Source organism: Schistocerca gregaria, chromosome 1, assembly GCF_023897955.1.
Source record: "Schistocerca gregaria isolate iqSchGreg1 chromosome 1, iqSchGreg1.2, whole genome shotgun sequence".
In the NCBI taxonomy this organism is placed as follows: Eukaryota; Metazoa; Arthropoda; class Insecta; order Orthoptera; family Acrididae; genus Schistocerca; species Schistocerca gregaria.
This window is the reverse complement of record NC_064920.1, coordinates 314,237,068-314,258,950: the sequence shown is the minus strand read 5'-3', so window position 1 is coordinate 314,258,950 and position 21,883 is coordinate 314,237,068. Positions and strand designations below refer to the sequence as shown.

At 40.7% G+C, this 21,883-nt stretch overlaps 1 protein-coding gene across 1 annotated transcript in view; it reads left to right on the top strand.

Moving 5' to 3' along the window:
• The first annotated feature begins 5,534 nt into the window (after positions 1-5,534).
• The window catches only part of LOC126343303 (uncharacterized), a 78,034-nt gene continuing 61,685 nt past the window's right edge, over positions 5,535-21,883 (top strand). The window contains exon 1 of the mRNA XM_050001928.1: positions 5,535-5,685. The gene's annotated coding sequence lies outside the window, so the exon portion shown is untranslated. The remainder of the gene's footprint in view (positions 5,686-21,883) is intronic.

The window sequence follows — 21,883 nt, the reverse complement described above, 5'->3', positions numbered from 1 at the left end:
CTCTACGAAAATCTCTGAATACCTTCACTTCAAACATACTGTATCCTCCCATTTACACAAGCTCACAAGCACACGCGCAGCAGAAATATAAAGGAGAAAATCGGACTGCATACAAAGGGAAAAGTAAATAAACATATGTTCATTCTCCCTTGCCATAAAATATGAGTGGTGCGGCAGCGAAACAAAAAAATATGTGTATAAACTAGTCGCTGGCAACACGTTAAGGCAAAATTTTTACAAATCTTTTATAAATGTGGGTTTTATTCATCCGTTTCAAGGTGATCATACGTTTATGCCAGCGGTGGGAGATTGTATGTTCTAAGATGATAGTTATCACGGACACAGAAATCTTAGGTTTTGTTTGATGAGCATCAAGAGTAAATAATCGGACTTCAAAGGCACCCACAATCAAGTTCTGAATTTTATCAAGACACTGGACAGTTCGATAGAATTATGTCACAATACTTCGTGATCAGTAGTTGCGTCATAATTTTAGAAGGGTCTTACGATCATATTGAATGAAATGGCAAATGGTAACGAATATACACTATTGTTGGTGATCATTCGTTCCTCGGTACCAATAGGGAATTGCAGCTTCTAGGATGACAATGTTCTCATTCATACAGCGATAGATCTTAGATTTTGTTTGACGAGATGATGAGTAAATGACAGCCTCCAGAATCACTGCTTCTGAGTGTTATCAAGACGCTGGACAGTTCTACATCGACGTTTACGAATATACTCGGCACCCCGATATGTATCTAAGGATACCTTGTATCGCTACGAGTGGTTTCCTTTCCTGTTCCACACGCAAACAGAGCGAGGGAAAACGACTGTCTATACGCCTCCATACAGGCCCTAATTCCCCTCATCTTTTCTTTGTGATTCTTACGGCACGTAGTACTTTGGCGGGAGTAGAATCGTCCTATAGTCAGCTTCAAACGCCGGCTCTTGAAATTTTCTTAAGAGTGTTCCTCGAAAGGAGCGTCACCTACTCGCCGGTCATATAGGATGTCTCTCTTCAAATTAACATTCTAGTCCTGTTCGTAATTTAAAATTAACTCCGGATTTCTATCTACATTCATGCTGAACATGTAGTCGGGTGAAATGGGATGCATCTTTTTCAAACATTCTGTTTTATAAAAATCAATTCGGTGCATATCTGTATATATGTTTCCGACGTCAAAAATTGCCACCCTGCTCACGTTATCTACTACGTCTAATCGGACCCATATAGTACCTCGTTCGATTCAGAATGAGACTTGAGCAGTGCGGGCGCATATTGAGATACTGGAGGGGTATTTTCTTGCCCTGAGCATTGCAGCTGTTCAATGCACAAAGGGTCCGGCAAGGGACCGCCATTTTAGTGTTCCAGACAGAAGGAGAGTATGCAGGGGAATAAAAGAATGGCGTGATAAGGTTTCTGTAACCAATGTGAAGCACAAGGGACCTGAAATGACAGTTCAAACACCGTACAATATCCGATGAGGACACGCAGCTCTGCAACGAACCCGGTAGCGATATCATAATGGTCATTCCACACTCCGTGCAGATCCCTGTACAGAACTGTTAAACAAGATTATTGTTCCTTAAAAACCGTAAATAGCTGAACAGCTACGCCTGGGAGATAAAGTAAATGTGCGCAATACCAAAGAGAGTGCCAGGTGTGTTTGTCTGAATTAAAGACACTAGGAAAGTACTCCGACTTACACTTGAAAAGCGAAGTGCTGCTATTGGGCGACTTTCTTGAAAATATCCGTGCGCTCTCTCTCAAAAGAGACGAACTGGATGCAGTGCGTAACGTGACTTCATCTGGTTAAGCGCGGAATGCTTTGCTTAAAACTGCTAACGTCAAATTTTGCAACTTTAACGGATCATAATTTGTTGCTAAGTTACCGGGGGGGGGGGGGGGTTGTTAACTCCACGCCAAGGGCTGGACTCTGCCTTACGTGATGAGACAAGGTGGTGGAGGATCCCAACACTGCAACTCCCAATGACTGATGGGTTACTCATGCAGATATGTAGATGGTGTGCGAATAAGGATTCGCAAAATAAGCGAGTATGAACTTAAATACTGACTGGATAGTCCAGCAGGGGCCAGCTCTATGGACAAGCAAAATTTTGATTTGACTTGCATTTCTCACTGATCATAGCCAGACAATGGTTGAAATCTAGTTCTACATTTTGGGCAAGTAAAAAAGGCCCTTAGAACAGAGTTCCTGCAGACGAAAGGAAATACAGTACTAACCCGACTCTAGTAGATGTGAAAAGGGATCACCTTTCATCTTTTGGCACTTTTTGGCCCTGGTCAGCTAGATGAGGAAAGAAGATCGACGCTGGACTGCTGGAATAGCTGCAATCTCATCCGAACTGTTCTGCTGCAGTTCTTGAAGACTATGAGGATTGTTACGATACACCTTAGATCTGAGCCGTCGCTACACAAAATAAACGCACACTGGAAGATCAGGTGACCTGGGTGGTCAGCTTGGGCCGCGAGCAGACGGCAGGTCCAGGTGGAGCATTCGTCCGAATGATCGACGTGATAGGTCGGTCTCTTGTGTAAGTAGGCTGTTTAGCTTCTTATATTGGTAATGCCACCGCCACGTAGCGCTCTGAATGAAAATCACTGGCTGTGCTGTGTTCAGTCTGAGGCTGGTCGGCATTGTTGCAATATTTCCTATTGTAGTGTTGGGCAGTTGGCTGTTAACAGCGAGTAGCGTTGCGCAGTTGGAAGTGAGCCGCCAGCAGTGGTGCATGTGGGGAGAGAGATGGCAGAGTTTTGAGAGCGGATGATCTGGACGTGTGTCCATCAGAGACAGTAAATTTGTAAGACTGGATGTCATGAACGTATATATATATATATATATATATATATATATATATATATATATATATATATATATATATATATATATATATAATGACTTTTGAACACTATTAAGGTAAATACATTGTTTGTTCTTCATCAAAATCTTTCATTTGCTAACTATGCCTGTCAGTAGTTAGTTAATGCCTTCAGGAGTTTGAATCTTTTATTCAGCTGGCAGTAGTGGCGGTCGCTGTATTGCAGTAGTTCGAGTAACGAAGATTTTTGTGAGGTAAGTGATTCATGAAAGGTATAGGTTATTGTTAGTCAGGGCCATTCTTTTGTAGGGATTTTTCAAAGTCAGATTGCGTTGCGCTAAAAATATTGTGTGTCAGTTTAGTGTTGATCAGAATATGAAAAGAGCGAAATGTCTGAGTACGTTCAGTTCTGCTCAGATGTTTGAAAATCAAATAATGTAAGAGGTTTATCAGCACAGTAATTCATTAATTTTTCTAAGGGGCCATTTCACTTGCGACAGGTGTCGTGTTGATTTGGTAGGATTCTGAAGTATTTTCAGGTGAACTACAGCGACATTTTCTGGTGTGCGGGCACATTCGGGAAAATTGTTTGACTTTTTCAAAACAGATCTTCTCTGAGACCATTTTCGGAGTAAGCGTCGCGCAGCACTCTTTGCTGGCACCTTGACACCTTTAAACTTCTCAGCAAACAACCTACCGCACCGTTTCCACGACTTTGGTGTCACGTAACATTCCACAACGAACACCCGCTACTCCAGTGGTGCGCTGCTCCACTCACGTTGACGCAACCCGCGCTACACTCTGAAGCGGTGTCGATCACGTGGCGGTCGTAGAAGTAGTGTGCGCGTCACGGGGTGTGGTTATATGCTTACATCCACGTGCAGTGGTGTCCACTTTGTCCGGGACACTTTTATTTGCTCCGACCTGTGCAATAAATAGATTGTTAGCGACCGATTGCCGTACATTTTTTAACTTCAAAATAAGCACACGCAGATAAGCTGAGCAAGAAAGGACTTCAGTGAACAACCTTGACGGTGTGATAGGTCCGTTTCCAAGGGCAGAAGTGGTGGAAGAACCAGTGCTACCGCTTACTATCGTAGTTTTAACGATGGACAGAAATATCTAGCCTCTCAAATGTGCTATGCGGTAACAAATCGCATGATGGAAACAACTTTACGTCCGCAGCTCGTGGTCGTGCGGTAGAGTTCTCGCTTCCCGCGAACAGGTTCCCGGGTTCGAATACCGGCGGGGTCAGGGATTTTCTCTGTCTCGTGATGACTGGGTGTTGTGTGATGTCCTTAGGTTAGTTAGGTTTAAGCAGTTCTAGGGCACTGATGACCTAAGATGTTAAGTCCCATGGTACTCAGAGCCATTTTTCTAAGTGTCCTGCCAATAAAACGCAGCCTTTCGTTAGCCTTCCCCACAACATTTTCTATGTATTCCTTCCAATTCAAGTTGTTCGTAATTGTATTACCTATGTATTAGTTGAATTTATGGCTTTGAGATTAGACTGATTTGTCGTGTAACCGAAGTTCAACGGATTCCTTTTAGCACTCATGTGGATGACGATCTCACTTTTCGTTATTTAGGGTCAACTGCTACTTCTCACACTATTCAGAGTCGGATCCATCTGGAAGCCCTTTACGCACTGGTGGTAAGGAGAGGGGAGTGCAAAAGGAGTGGAGAAGGGTGAGGGGACATTTGCCTTATAAATTTAAATACGAATAGTTCATTATGTATTTTTAAACAAGTAAAAGAGTCGATTTTGTTGAATATTTGCACTGATCTTAACGGTTTCCAGACGACGATGGTAAATTTAACTAAAGGAGCCTGAAATTCAGGATAGAAAATGGACTTTTAAGATGAGACATGGAGTACGTATTGATTCGTGTAAGGTTCAAAATGGCTGTGAGCACTATGGGACTTAACATCTGCGGTCTTCATTCCCCTAGAACTTAGATCTACTTAAATCTAACCTAACCTAAGGACATCACACACATCCATCCATGAGACGGGATTCGAACCTGCGACCGTAGCAGTCGCGCGGTTCCATATTGAAGCTCCTAGAACCGCTTGGCTACTGCGGCCGGCGATTCGTGTAACGGAAATGGTAGCCTGAACCTACTGTCAAGTTTTAGAGTGAAGAGGGCTTGTGCGAACCCTAATAATTTCTCGAATCAAGCTGTTAGGAAGGAGATCTGGCAGTAGTGAAGAAGGGGGAAAATGTGTTTAATATGAGCCGATTTTGTTAAAGATATACTTAGGTAAATGTGTATTCTCATTGATTTTAAGGATTTCAAAATGCTGTTGGTAATCGGGTGCGGAAATACTGTGCGTTTGAAGCTGTAGACATGTTCTGGTGCTTCACCGCGGAGTATCAGGGCTGAATATCGGCGCGAAATACCGGGATGACTAGTACCAAGTTGTGTGACGAATACGAGATACGTCGATTTAAAAAAAATCTCCTGAAGCAATGTGTAATGATATCACAACTTTTTATTTGATTATTCCAAGGTAGACGGTACAGTAAAATGTTTCACCAGAAGTAACAACCTCGCAGCACTAAACCACTCTGCAGTTACCCGGCAAGAAGCTATAGGAGCCACTGCTATTTTCTAGGAAAAAATGCTTGTGGGCCCAGATGCAGCTGCAGGAAAAACTGTCAGCGTTTCAGTCAGTTGGACGTAAATGCTGACGCCTGCAGCGAACGCCAGGCGCCGCACCGCAGCTGGAGGCTGGGCTCGTGACTCACACCGAAGCAGCTGAGGAGCAGCGAAGTAGCCTCTCGCAGTTGCAGACCGGCGGCAGGCTCCAGCACAGCTGCACTAGCAGAGGACCAAGGTAACGCTCATCTTCTCTACTAACGTCTCGCCCGACAACGAGGTATTCTCTGTGAAATCCAGCAACATTGTTGGTAGGTCGTCAAATAGGATCATTTGTCCTTGAAGCCACAAGGGCAACGTGCAAGTGTACACGCGAATGTATTCGTCCTGCTTTTTAGCATATTTCTGTGTTCGCGGTCAGCTACATTGTCACTATCATATGAAATGGTTGTTAGGATCTGAACGCGAGAGCGAAGAGTCGTTCAATATCGTCCCATGTGAAAAATTTTATTTCGCGACAGTTCGATCTGCCGTACCCTGAAGTCTATATGTATAAAGCGAATGACAGTTTGTGTCGGGACTGAATCTATAAACTGACTAGTTCAAATTATGTGTCAAACATGTAGAGCACTTGCCCGCGAAAGGCAAAGGTTCCGAGTTCGAGTATCGGTCCGGAACACAGTTTTAATCCGTCAGGAAGTTTCATATCAGCGCACACTCCACTGCAGAGTGACAATCTCATTATGTAAGTAAGTAGCTTACACCTCAATTCAAGCTCACAGATCCCATAAATCTATATTGATCTCACCTATTCAATGTCACCGAAAGTAAATTTTGAGCATTTTTAGCTATTGTGGGTTGGATACACTAAGTTCATACTGGTTGTTTTTGTTTACGTCATCGGCATTCAAGGAATGTAAACATAACTTTCTTTTAATGGTGCTAAACACGAACAAGTAGCCTTTGTGCGCTCTTTAAACGATTTTATGGCTCCGTAACTCAAACGATTACAACGGAACTCTTATAGAATCACATGTTGTCGGTCTGTCCAACTGTTGATCCCCTATTTCTCAGGAACTGCTAGACGTATCAAGTTGAATTTTATGTTACGTACTGACGTCTACGGTGCCTTGGCGGCGTGTAAAATTTTACTTTCCGAGTCAATGCCTTCAGACATTAAGACTATTTATGTCACATATTTTGATACACAAATAGTTCAAATGGCTCTGAGAACTATGTGACTTAACATCGGAGGTCATCAGTCCTCAAGACTTAGAACTACTTAAACCTAACTAACCTAAGGACATCACACACATCCATGCCCGAGGCAGGATTCGAACCTGCGACCGTAGCGGTCGCTCGGTTCCAGACTGTAGCGCCTAGAAAAACACGGTCACTCCAGCTGGCTTTTGATACACATAAACTCATTCATAATAGATCTATGCACGATCTTAAGTTTCTATATAACCGTAAGAGGGCAACTTCTGCTGGCACTTGTCAGGTTTTGTTTTGTTTTGTTTCTTTTTATTTTTTCGTCTCTTCCATCAGCCAATCCAAAAATTATGGCGATCAACAATATTTTCCCGTCATGACAACTGTGAAGCACCACATTTTTTCAATCAACTGTGGTTTACTTACACTCTCTGCACTATCCAGTCCTGTATAATGTGCTTCTTCGTGACCTTATAATACAATTCACTTACGTGCAAGATTTCGAATTATATTTATCCCTGTGAGTGTTTAGTGGAATATAGGGTAATTGTTATATGAGGACTACATTGACGGAAAAAATCGCAACACCAAAAAGTAATTGACGTATAGCGATGAAAAAAATGTTCAAATGTGTGTGAAATGTGCTAAGGTCATCATTCCCTAAGCTTACACACTACGTAACCTATATTATCCTAAGGACAAACACACACACCCATACCCGAGGGTGGACTCGAAACTCCGGCGGTATCAGCCGCACAGTCCATGACTGCAGCGCCAGGGACCGCTCGGCTATAGTGATGAAAATACTTTACGTAATGTATTTAAGAGATTTACATTCCAAGGTCAAAGGTTAATGTAAGCGGGAGAGAAGCCATTGCAAAGGGAAAATACTGGTGCATTAATAACCAGCGTAACCGCCAGAAGGTTCAATGCAAGCAAGCAGATGTGCAGGCATTATGTAGTACAGGTGCGGATGTCAGATGTCTGCTGAACTTGGTCGGTCCATAGAGGGAGGGTTAATTCTGTTTGTCGAGGACTCCGGAGTTGTCGTCCGATGATGTCCCGTATGTGCTCTATTGGAGGCAGATCTGCTGATCGAGTAGGCCTAGGCACCATGTCGACACTTTGTATAGAGTGTTGGGTTACAACAGCGGCATGTAATCCAAAAATTACCCTCTGAAGTGGTGTTCATGAAAGACAGCACAACAGGTAGAATCACCAGACTGACGTACAAATCTGCAGTCAGTGTCCTGCTGTTGTAAGGAATACACCTCAGCCCATAACTCCAGTAGTTCATTCAATGTGTGTAGCACGCAGAAAGGGTTGATTGCTGGCACCCCACTGGCCTTTTTCCAACCAACACGCCCATCACTGTCACCGAAGTGGAACCAGCTTTCATCGGAAAAGACTACAGACCTCCACCCCGCCCTCCAAAGAGCTCTCGCTTGACTCCATTGAAGTCGCAAATGGCGGTGGTTTGGGGTCAGTGGAATGCACGCTACAAGGCGTCTGGCTATCCTTGAACTAACCGATTTCTAACAGTTCGCTGTGTCACTGGGCTGCCAACTGTTGTTAAAATTGCAGCTGTAGATGCGGTACGATACGACAGATCCATACAGCTATCACAATTGTTTTCGCTCTTGGTAGTGCCGCTTGGCCGTCTGGAATACAGTCTGCTTGCGACTGTACATTCTCGTGACCTTCGCTCCTAGCAATAATGCACAGTAGCTACATTCCTGTCAAGTCTTTCTGCAGTATCGCATAAGAAAACATCCAGCTTCTCTTAGCCCTATCGATCGACTTCGTTCAAACATGATAATCGCGTGTCGGCCGCAGTGGCCGAGCGATTCTAGGCGCTTCAGGCTGGAACCATGCGGCCGCTACGGTCACAGGTTAGAATCCTGTCTCCGGCATGGATGTTTGTGATGTCGTAAGGTTAGTTAGGTTTAAGAAGTTCTAAGTCCTAAAGGACTAATGACCTCAAATGTTCCACAGTGCTCAGCGCCATTTGATTTGATAATGGCGTATTCGTTACCTTAAGGTATTCTTGACTAATAAGAACTCACCACGTACAACTTCAAACGTAACTAACGCTCACGACCGCTATAGGGTGCATTTAAAGCAAACCTGATTTGAATTGTAACGGGCGGCCACGGTGGCCGTGCGGTTCTCGGCACTGCAGTCCGGAACCGCGGGACTGCTACGGTCGCTGGTTCGAATCCTGCCTCAGGCATGGATGTGTGTGATGTCCTTAGGTTAGTTGGGTTTAAGTAGTTCTAAGTTCTAGGGGATTGATGACCTAAGATGTCAAGTCCCATAGTGCTCAGAGCCATTTGAACCATTTTTTTTTTGCAATGTAACCGTCTTTTAAATTTAAAAATCCTTTGAATACTTGGTAAAATTATTCTGCTTTGTATGAAATACACTGAATGATGGCGAGTGCATACAAATATTTATTTTGCCTTACCTCTAAAGCAGCAACAGTGTAACGCGATGTATTCTGCTCTCTAACGAAAAAAAAAGATAGCTACAGGCTCAGCAGTTGCAATGCTCGCCATAATACTTTGAAATGTATATGCAACTCTTTTGCCTGATAAATGAAATTTTTTAAGAAAAATTCATCTTTTTTTGAAAAACATGTGACCTGGACAGGGAGGCAGTTGTGATTGTGGTGAATAACTAACGCTGCGTTTTTCAGCAAAGTTATATTGCAAGTAACGTTCGTCTTTTCAAAAAATCTAACAATTGAGGTTACATTAGTCAGAAAAATAAATCATATTTACTGAATGATTCACGGACAATATGATTTGTACAGCAAGTATTATCTAACCTCACTAAACCAGCATAAATGCCAATCAACAAGTTACATATAGCTCTGCTAACAAATCTTAGAAACCTTATAAAAGTGAAATATCTAATTAGCCTTTTTACTCAAAAATTACAAATTATCAGCCAACTCATCTATATTAACGCGTTGGCAATACGAAAACCATAATTCTTTAACATCTTTACTTTGCTTCTGAGAAGACTTCTCCTTACATGTTCTCGTAATTCCTACATTAATCTAACACCTAGTGGCTTCACAAAGCACACTACAAAAACTGCCTACACTTTTCTCTTCCACTCACAGACAGATACCTACAACTGTGCACCAAAAGCTCTCTTACGCCAACACTACAATCTCAGACCAGAAACAGTATCTTTGGCTCTGCGGTCGTTCAGTCAGCGATTCGTTTTATAAATCCTATCAGAGACATACATCGTTTATAAAATACTAGTTTCATTTCAATTTACATTAATTCTATTGTCGTATTCTGCTGCCACAAGTACATATGTCCCCCCAGTTGACTCCTGCCACAACCCTCCAGCGGGGTTTAAGAAATTTGATACATATTTTAAAGGGCCCTGTACAACAAATGTGTGATAAGTTAATCTCATTACTGATAAGTAGAAATCCTGAGTAGTGTAAGACCATTACAGTGTAGTCCTAATGATCATTATAAAGGAATACCTCATGATTGCCCAAAAAAATCTAACTGTATAACATAATGAAACGTGAAAGAATTGGTAGTGGTCAGGTGCAGTAGTATTAATCATAATCTGGTTTTAATTGTCAGTGAATAGTCTCGTAAGCAAGGTTGCTAACAAGTAAATCATATAAAGCAATGCCAGTACACAGTCCTAATCGCCAAGATAATGGTGTAGGATTGGGCAAGGGAAAGGAAGAGTCACAGCTGAACCTGTGAGCATGTCGAAGTGATTGCATCATAAATTCCATTTTTTTTGTATTGTGTAGTTTGAACAAATGACTACTGACCAATGTGGATTGCGTTCCGAGTACCAAGACCTCCTAACTCCGTATTATTTGCTTTAGGTATGTGCAGAGATACAATAGGTACTCGGCAACAAATTACCAACAACCATAGTTCGTGATTATCATGATGTCAGTAATGTGATGATTTGCATCATCACTGTTCATCATAGTGCACATTCTTCTGAGATACAAAACACATATACAGTCACTTACAGTAGTAATAAATTTCTCCACTACCATAAACAGAGCTTGGAGACCGGATAATGGAAGGCATGAAAAGCTAACAAAGGGAAGGTAGGGGAACATGGCCATTTCAACCTATTTCAACATCGAGTAATCTATCTGATCAGAAAAGTTAACTATCCTAATTAAATTACAGACTGGATGACACAACTATGTGTTACATCGGAGTAAATAGGCAAAATTGGAAGTGTACTCTGAATAAGCCAACATCAATAAGTGTGGCATCAACCTGCCATTATACACTAAAATAGCCTAACATGACAGAGAACATCATTGGTCCATAGTATTATACTGTGGCTATAAGTGGCCTTGTATATGCAATATTGTGACATAATCACTTAAGAATACCTAATAGTCAAATCAAGAATGGATTGGCCCCAAGTGACCTTTTAAGTGGTATACATGCAGGTTTTAATATTTAAAACAATTGTATAGAAAATATCAATCAGAGGCTCAAAGTTGCCTCCCTACACACAAATGATGATCGTAGTAGCTATAAAATGTGACAGAAATCATCTTTGTGGATCAAAGTGGTCAAGTTTTAACATGAAATAAATGCTGACCTTAATAGCTAAAATGTGACAGAAATCTTCTTTGTGGCGCACAATGTCCAAGTTTAACATGAAATAAATGCTGACCTTAGTAGCTAAAATGTTTGAGGCTCCAAGCGACCTGGTTTTACACGAGATAAACATCAAAGCTGAGAAAGTATCATAAACATTCATTTACCTATAACTGTATATGGCACTCAGAAGTCTGTGAATAATTCATAATGGGAATAGGTAGCTCGATATTGCAGTATTATAAAAGAGTGTGTCTTTGTTCGAGTACATGTAGACAAATACCACCATAAAATCAAAGTATGCCATTGTATGAGTAAAGACACAATATTTATAAATCGTATAGCACTTTCAGGGCTTCATAAAACTATCTATTAAATGATCTGCATCTCTTAAAATGTGCATATCTACATAAAATGACATGGGAATGATTGATAACGGCAGTGAACTTTATCTGTAAAGAGAACGATTGACAGTCAATTGTCATTCGTCTTAAGTCAAGAACTGCTATGGCCAAAGCAAAGAAAAAATGTGATTATAGTATAGGAAAGCTTGAAGACAGGAGTGCAATATAGCTTACCGAGTAGATAAATGTAACAGTAAATCATGAGATAAATATGCAAAGATGAGGGTGAACTGCAGAAATAGTGTAAACTGAAAAAAAAGCAGTCATGCACGCTTGCATAAGAAGGCAGTACCATATCCATTCTCACAAGCAATGGTGAAAAGGTGTTCTTAGGTGTAAAATTCTGTGACAGTCTTCCAAGCCGGCCGCGGTGGCCGAGCGCTTCTAGGCGCTTCAGTCTGGAACCGCGCGACCGCTACGGTCGCAGGCTCGAATCCTGCCTCGGACATTGATGTGTGTGATGTCCTTAGGTTAGTTAGGTTTAAGTAGTTCTACGGAGGTCTAGGGACTGGTGACCTCAGATGTTAAGTCCCATAGTGCTCAGAGCCATTTGAACCATTTCAACCAGTCTTCCACAAACATCTCCAATCATGTGTCACAAGGTAAGCCAGACTTTTCCTAGAAAGGATGCAACACACAGAAAATACATATTAACATGATACAGTATCATTATAGAAGAATCATCACTATATCAATATAATCCTCATTACAGTAGAGCAGCTCAGGCAAGAACACTCATTAGACATCAACGTTTCATCATGATTCCAAAACATTGGTGCAGCTCAGGACATGAACACTCATTAGACCTCAACTTTTCATCATTATTCCAAACAACTGGTGCAGTTCAGGGCATGAACAATCATTAAATATTCCGATAATACTCTTATGCCTAACACGGAATGCACAGAATAAATAGCCATAATCTGACATAATTATACGCAATCTCTCCAATTTACCTAGTACACTAAAGGAAAAATGTTTACAAAAGCCTGCCAGGAACAGTGTGAGACGTGTCAGTGGTGTTTGGTATTCCATATAAGTTCCTGATGTCATGCGTTCGATGTAATGCATTTCCCACACACGTTTACGTGTGGCAGATTTCACATTTTCATGTGCTCCTATTTATGAGCATAATGGCTCGTTCGGATTCAATGAGACTTTGGTACATTGGTTCTGCAAAATATGCGAAATGGATGAGTATACGCAATGGACATGAGTTAGATGGTACATTGGTTTCTTAAATTTACGTAGGTGAAAGGAAGTAAACTATTTAAACCAACAATTACAAGAGATACATTGCAAATTGGAGCACAAGACTGGACATAAATGACAATGGCAACCTAACAAAAAATGTAATAATAATTCATCAATCAATAGCATAAATTTCAGCAGTAATAGTATATTGTATAGGATGTGCAATAATGGCAAACAGGAGTATCATAGCATCATGAAAAATAACACATTACATGGTATCAGCAAAGACAAAATAGCATCATAAATAAATGAATATAACGTATCTAGAGGCTGTATACATAAAGCACACATATTCTTATCACGAAAAAAATGCTTTAACTACAGTTTGCAGCAGTCAGACCACCCAAGGGATTTGATCCGCTTAACACATATCAAAATGAATTGTGTCTCTTTCAATTGCAATTTCACGCACATGCGTATGAAAACAGAAAAATGTGCAAGGCGTAAACTTACGGTAAGAGAACAGACCTGCAAGATTCTCCCTAACGGTCACGTGGCCACCTAATAAAATGCTGAATAATGAAGGAAACGTGAAAACAAGGTACTAACAGAACTTGTGTAAGCAGGGGAAATGTGTTAAGTAAAAAGTCTGGTGTATTTTGTAGGCATGTGGACTCGCATGTAGAACTAAAAGAAGCATAAATCGAGATTTACTGGTATTGCAAATAACGACTTCTACAAGACAAATACCAAATATCATAGTTCCTGAAAAGTACCAAAATATTTTATATACCTGGCTGAAAGGCGGAAAATAAATAGTTGTGGTATGTGATCATCAAAATTCTATCTAGCAATGTGAAATGAACCAAAGCAAAAGGTATTCTATAAAGTGCTTCAAGTTGCTGATGTGATGATTGCCTCGCGATGTTCTCGTCCGTTAAGTTTCAGTATGAATGACATTGGGATGGGGAAGATTACGTATCTTAAAAGGTCCAGAATATAAAAGTTCAAATTTACTGTAACAACGTTTTCCTCTATTGAATAGGTAGTGAGTGCGTACCAACACTTTTCGTCCTATGCGAAATTCCTCGAGGTTACTCACCTGTTTTTGTTGACGTTTGCGGCGCTGTGCTGCATGCTTTGCATTGTTAACTGCAATGTCTATAATTTCATAGTGACATAACCTTTTTGTAGTACGAAAAGAAAGAATTTCACGAATTTTGTTAAGTGCATCCGTATTTTTCGACGCAGGATACAGCGAAAGCATGGTGGAGTTATTTACTACGGAACTGATGACCTCGTTGCTTGCGAGAAGACTTCTGCTCACATGTTCTCGTAATTCCTACATTAATATGACACTTGGTGGCTTCACAAGGCACGCGACAAAAACTGCCCACACCTTTCTTTTTCACTCACAGACAGCTACCTACAACTGTGCTCCAACACTTCAGTCTCAGACAAGGAACAATATCTTTGGCTGTGCTGTCGTGTACAGTCAGCGATCCGCTTCATAAAGCCTATCAGAGACATACATCGTTTGTAACATAGTAGTTTCATTTTAATTTACATTAATATTACTGTCGTATTCGGGTGCCACATACAAGTGTGTCCCAGTGGACTCCTTTCAGCCTCATCGCACAAATCCTTCTTGGTGTTTCGCCTTTTTTGTCCATCAGTCGATAGCAGCAAATCTGTGGGTGGGACTGAAGGCGAAATTATATGAAGAGATTTTGTATTTATTTATGTCAAAAGTTACAAATTACACTAATGGGTTTTACAAAATCTTAGTACTATTACGTATGAGGACTGGAGCCGGATCGCTTGGGTTTTTCAACGGATCACATCAGTGGTGGCACCCGAGGTCAAGGGTTATCAGCAGTGCCCGCTCTTGCGCGCCGACCGCACAAACAGACCGCGTGTTTGACCTCCAGTCACCCCATTTACTGTACAAGACCCAATTGTTGGCGCAAAGTGATAATACTCTGATTTTTCAGTAATTTTCAGACTTTGTTCATCGTAGAAAGCTTCCCACAAGTGTCCCAGTCATTTCTGTTAAGAGCATATGTGACGATATTTACATCACGTGTTTCTTACACAGGCTCTAGAGAGGGAAGAGTTTACTGAAGGTATTTTGGGTATACACTCGATTGTAGATAAATCGAAACTCGATAAATCGGATTTGTCGATAAATCAAGTAGTTATACTGCACCTCGGAAAAATGCCCATAAATTACATACTTCTAACTCAATGGCTATCTAATACTCGGTAATTCTAATCGCTTCGTCATTTCTTTCGGTAATTGTGTTTACCTCCTCGTGAGATTACTCTGTTTACATATAGGTGCATATAAAAACTAGAGCTCATAAATCAGCTGTAAAAATGACTTCAAATAACGACGCCTGGTTGACTGTCACAGAAAAATAGCAAGTTGTTGAATAATTAAATAAAAGGATGCAGTGGCTGTTATCGTGATTCCGTCGTCCATGTTGTTGAAACAGGAAAACAGGATTGCAGAAAACGTCGCATGGAGGAAGATAGCCATACAGGCTTCTTGAGTTTTCGTTTCTTGAAGAATTCTTCGCCACTACTGAGGAATAGATTACTAGATTATTTAGAAAATCTTTTTTAAACTGTTCAGTACCGATGAAAGGGGATTTCGTTTTCGAGTGTCTTCGCTACCAAACATGGAATTACAAAGAAGAAAACTCTCATGGGGGAGAACATAGCAAAGAAAGGCTAACGCGGAAATGGAAGATTCTCAGAAACTAAAACAACATTGACAGCGAAGACTAGTGGCCAACCGAGCGAGGTGGCGCAGTGGCTAGCACACTGGACTCGCATTCGGGAGGACGACGGTTCAATCCCACGTCCAGCCATCCTGATTTAGGGATTTCCATTCATTCCGTAAATCGCTCCAGGTAAATGCCGGGATGGTTCCATTGAAAGGGCACGGCCGACTACCTTCCCCATCCTTCCCTAATCTGATGAGACCGATGACCACGTAGTTTGGTCTCTTCCCCCAAAACAACCCAACCAACTAATGACCATAGATGTTTCAAGGGTATTGAATCATTTCTAACAAAAAGTCCTGGATGACACCAGCATAATTCAATGAGTGCCTGCTTAGCCTCTGCAACGCATGAAACAAGTTGCTAGACATTTGCTCATTTCAAAGTAATCCACCACTTCTGGATACTAAGAACTTCATTTTTTTACTTTAGAGGACACTCTCGTAATTATAGCCGCTTGACCAAGGAATAAATTCAAAATTTTAAAACTCTGAACAGAGAAGAAGTGCAATGGTTGTGTTGGACAGCGCTGAGAATGCCGGAGGCAATCTTTTATGTATTAGAAAAACAAATTGCTGACAGAAATGGAGCATACGACGAAAACGAATCACAGTAGCTGTATTATCTGCCGTAATAGTAATCCAATATAAGATATTGGATAATGGACCAAACGGCGAGATTATCAATCCCATCGGATTAGGGAAGAACGGGGAATAAAGTCGGCCGTGCCCTGTCAAGCGAACCACCCCAGCATTTTGCCTGAAACGGTTTAGGAAAATCACGGAAAACCTAAATCAGGATTTCCGGACGCTGGTTTGAACCGTCGTCCTCCTGAATGCGAGTCCAGTGTGCTAACCACTGCTCCATCTCGTTCTGTCACATTAAGATTTGACAACGGCGAAGGAAACAGAAGGTGCGACCTGGCTCGCTCTTCGTGGGTTTGTTGCAAGTTTCCCGTAGACAAATAACAGTCATTCTGATACAGGTATAGTGTAAAGCATTTTGAACCTAACAAATTTCGGTCCGGACTGACATGATAGTCGTACCTATACAGTATACTACTAATTCGGTAGGCTAGAGCCGTTCTGGAAATTGTCCCTTGAAAATCCCTTAAGTTCTATTCGCAACATCGTGTACAACATTTACCGATCCCTATCCAGTCTTGAACACTTCAGCTACGTAAATCCGAACGAAACATCCTTACCGTATTTTCCTCTGAATGCTTCTTCTCATCGCACAATCACTTCTTACCACCAGTTTAAATTTTAATTTTTACCAGTTTCCAACACCACTGTTACCTACTAAAGATTCTGCCTTCGTCCCCTCGCGGAGCTAAGTACTTGCTCACTCTCACCCAAATTATTCTTTGCTTTCTACTAACTTAAAAATCGCTCGGGGTCTCGAATCGGGAAACGCGGATTGTCAGTACGGCAAGGTTCACCGAATGCCCACCTCTCAAGGAACTTGACCCCGACAGATCTGATACCTACCCCGTCATCGTGGCTGTTTATTTAGGTCATGCACAACCTCACTCGACATTATCATCTTTTCACATGTAATGTATAAATGAATTGCCACTGATTGCCTGCGACTGAACATAAAAACAATTAATAATTTGGAAGCAAGGCCTATCTTGGCACGCTTCAAATCGAAGAATAAAATGAACTGAAGCTAAATGTATTCCAGTACTCTACGTTATGTTCACAATATGATGGCAGACTCAGTAATGATGATCGTGGCAGCGTCAAAGCAGGTTCCGTGGCGGGATGTCAACAGAGTGTTCTGCGACAAGATTCTTCACAGCAAATTATCCGTACTGTTGATAATGGTGAGTTTCGTTTAAAGCTCAAAGCAACTGACTCATGAATATCGACTTTTCTGAGAGAAAATTGCAATGTTTGTTTGTATTTACTTCCTTCTTAATCGAATGAGAAAGATGTGCGAAATACAAAGAAAAGTATGTTGTCAACAATAAGCTAATTACCAGTGAAATGCAAAAACCTTCAACTCAGGGTTATTATCACATAAATGGCAATTCTATAGCATTTTCTTGTGTAAACTGTTTTTTAATTTATTTTCAGTATTATTTGTTTTTAAGAACCCAATGGACTGAGCATAAATCAAATGAACCATGTGCAAATTTCTTTTCTCCTCAAAACCACTGTTTAGATCAGTGGCTCCCAATCTGGAGAGAAGTACCTCCTCGGGGGCACAATGGAATTTTATGATTTTGTCTCAGTCATTAAACTAAATTAATTTTAGAAGATCGTTACTATTATCATAATTTTACAAGACTCTAATATTTACTACATAATTTATCAGTAATTACTTTTTGTTAAATACTAGCATTAAGGAGTGACACGATGCGGTATAGGTTACAACATGTGAACTGAATATATGAACAACATCTTTGTCACACAGTCCACACATCACACATATGCTTTATACTGTAAAACATATACGTTACACATGCAAAATAGATCACAAAATTTCTCTTCAGAGTTGTAAATAATTTCTATTATCTATCAGAAATGGCTTCATCACTTATTCTGAAACAGATAAACGATCTAATTGACAGTACATGACAACTGTAACTGCGTAATGGCTACTATAGTGCTCCACACAGGATTATTATTATTGTCTTATCATTATCATTATTATTTGTCGTTATTACTGGCAGTGGTCAAAGACAAAGCACTGACAGCCTGAAATCTCCCAGTCTCTGTCAGTCAGAAGTAAAATCGTCAGAAATAAGCTCTACCAATCGTCTCACTGACTCATCATGTCTTGGTTTAATGAAACACCTACAAAAACGAAATGTATCATTTTAAAAGTGAAAATCTTTTCATTGTACAATTTAATTAAGTTCAAATGTTAATTATAGTAACGCGGAGAGTGTAGAGGGGTACCAGCTATTATTTGATTGCACTCAGGGGTAATGATCTCAGAAAGATTGGGACCCTACTGGTTTATATTAAAGACAAAACAAAGAAAATTAACATATTTCATCAAAAACCCGCAAATGTTATACACTTATTACAAACGTTTATCTAAATACATCCGACTTCAAAGTTTCTTTTGATCTAGCTCTTAATGCAATACGCTGATTAAGAACTTTATTCTAAGAATTGTATAACTGTATCTCGCCAGATGACGTCATAACATCGACGTAAACGTTGTGTGCTGAATTTCAATATCATTTGCAGACCCCCATCCTTCATTTTCAGTACGAACTTTACACATCTTTGCCTAAATTGGCGTTGTTTATTTAATCCCGGTTTCCATAATATACACAGAAGAATGTGGACTGAGATGAAACATTTTACTGTTAAAGGAGCTACAGAGGGGGAAAATAATAATAATAATAATAACACAATAACAGACCATCTGCAAAGAAAAGCAGGAAAGTATGTATGATAAAGAACACACTTGGTAGCTAGAACCAATTTACTCATTATAAGGTACAAACGGTCTTAGGAGAAATCTTGTCTTAAGAAAAGGAAATAATAGACCAGAAACAGCAATATATGTTGCGCAGTAGACGCTATACAAATTGATGATAAAGGCTCATAAAATTCTCTCTACCTCTTTCTCTTTCCTTTCATTTGTCTGATTACCTGTGTGTTTAACAACTCACTATATCTACGTTTAAATCTATGTGTACGTCATGTCATTAAACGATCGTTACGTCGTTTTGCAAACGGAAATACTGAACGTGTTACCGGCACCTATTGTATGAATGAGATGCAGATAATTGCCAGTAATTCGGAATTCTATATTCAAAACGAGGGAGCAGTTAGCCTCCCCATTATGTTATCGATAGATTTCCAGAGTGATAAATTATATTGGAATATCGCTCATAGTGACAGAATTTTGAAGGAACACTCTCTCGTTAAAATGTTGATTCAGCGCACTGTTTAATCGCGCCATTACCGTAAGTGGTGGGAAAAAATTGAACGAAAGCTTTTCCAGTCTTTATCCGGAAGACATGTTTTAGAAATATACTTAATGACAGACTCCCCACTGACCGCTCTCAAAGAGACTGCATTATTAAGATTGTCTGCAAGTGTAGCGTGTCCCACTAAGTCAATTGAGCACCGCTGCAGCAGCCCAGCGCTAATTAAAGCGGATCGACAGAAACATCGCTACCGAGAGAGGTGGAGAGAGTGGAATCGCAGTCGGGAGATGGCGGCTCACATATGTGCCCAACCTATCAGATTTAGATTTTCCGTTGATTTTCCTAAACCATTCCAGTCAAAGTCAGGGATCGATCTTTTCAAAGGGCACGACCAATTTCCTTCCCCATTCTGGAATTATTCTGAGCTTGTACTCTGTCTCTAATGGCCTCGTTGTCGAAAGGGCTCTAAATCTTAACCTTCCTTCCTTTCTTCTAGAAACGTCGCTGCTCTTTTTACATGTTCAACTTACTTGTTCAACAAGGACCTTACAAATTGTACTGTCATGAGACACATGGAGCAAAAATCTAGAACGAAATTTTGAAGTCCAACTTATGATACAATTGGCCTGAAGTCGCTGAGAGTTTCTATGTATCTTTATTATTTAGTTCACACCAAGCGGTAAAGTGATGTCACAAAGTAATTTATACTTCCTCCAAACATGGGGTGTAGGGTTGTATTTTACATTAAGTCAGTTTGAAACATTCGATATATTTATGTACCTGTATACCACGAACAGTATGCCATCGGCTTAAACACCGTTCCTCGGATCAAGGTGTTACAAATAAGTAGGGTGAAGCATCAGAGACGATATCACTTAAATAGTGTACGGGAACCAAAGAGTCGTAATTGATTTTTCTGTGGGTAAAGGGTCTTGAACGATTAACGCGTGTGAGGGATGTGATTGTTACTGTTTATCATTCGTAATAAACTGTCCTCCCCTTGAACTAAGGTTCGAGGTACTCTTTTGAAAAACAATGCACGGTTCACTGGTGTGTCCAGTGTGTGTTACAGTTCATGGCTGGTTGCCGGAACATTGCTAATTACAGGATACAGCGATGGACAGTCAAATAAATTTACAGAGAAATGTTTGGAAACAGCTTTCACTCTAATTCGAAGAACTTTACCTCCATGGATAAAAATTTGCGAGAAAGTGTAACTTACAGGTAGTAGAGGGTGGGCTGACAACGGTTCTCGGCAAAGGCTCGTTGCAACTATAGAATTGGATCAGGTAACAGAAGACTCGTCAGGACAACAGCCGTGAACATGCCAGTGAAACGCACGCTAGGCAGTTATCGCTTTGAGCAGCTGCTAAGAACAGAAGCTGTTGGTATAAGCTACGAGTTGTTTCTGTCAATGAAAACAATTTCCTTACCTCAGGCTGCTCACTTTAGCATTACCACCATTTGTACAATTCTGAACCTAAAGATTTGGGATACCCTGCATTAACTGTTCAATTTCTTGCAGGGTATCGAGCTTTTAATTTCCACAAAATTATGTTTGATAGCATCATTAATTAATACGAACGTTTTAGGCTGCTGCTGAAAGTTGCTTTTATCAGCAAAATAGTGTGCCCCGTCACTCCAAAAAGCTACAACCGTGTATTAATAAAAAGTAGACAGACGCTAGGAGGTGCATTTAATGCTTCAGATGTTCTAAATAATCTCCTCTCCCCCCTCTCTCTCTCCCTCCCTGTCACACACACACACACACACACACACACACACACACACACACAAAGTTGAATACGACGAACAGAACCTTCATACAAACATGTGAAATTTTCAGTACAGTCCTTCTATAGAATGTTGTTCAATTCGAGCACCACAGTGGCTTGAATGTCAGTTGCCCGACCGTCAAAGTGTACAGGGTAAACCTCGCACACACTTTTCCACAAAACGTATCTTGAACACTCGATTTTGCTCCATTGTGATCTGTGACATAGTAAAGATGACACACTGCGATCGCAAGCCCACTATTTAACACTGCCCGCTGACAACTGACTGGTCGAATGCATATTTTATTTTGTTTAGAATTGTTAGTTCAGGCTTTCAATGTAGTTAGTGCGTTGACGTCGCTTTTACGCCAAAAATAAAATCAGTTCCGAATTCTCTGGCAGTTCGGTGCATACTACAGGAAACAGTCGCCGAAACGTTCGTTTGTTTTAAACAAGAACGTCTTCATACGCACTGTAGAATTTTATTTAAAGCGGTCCCAGTAGCACATGGACTTTTTTCAGTACATAAAACTGTTGCTAAACAA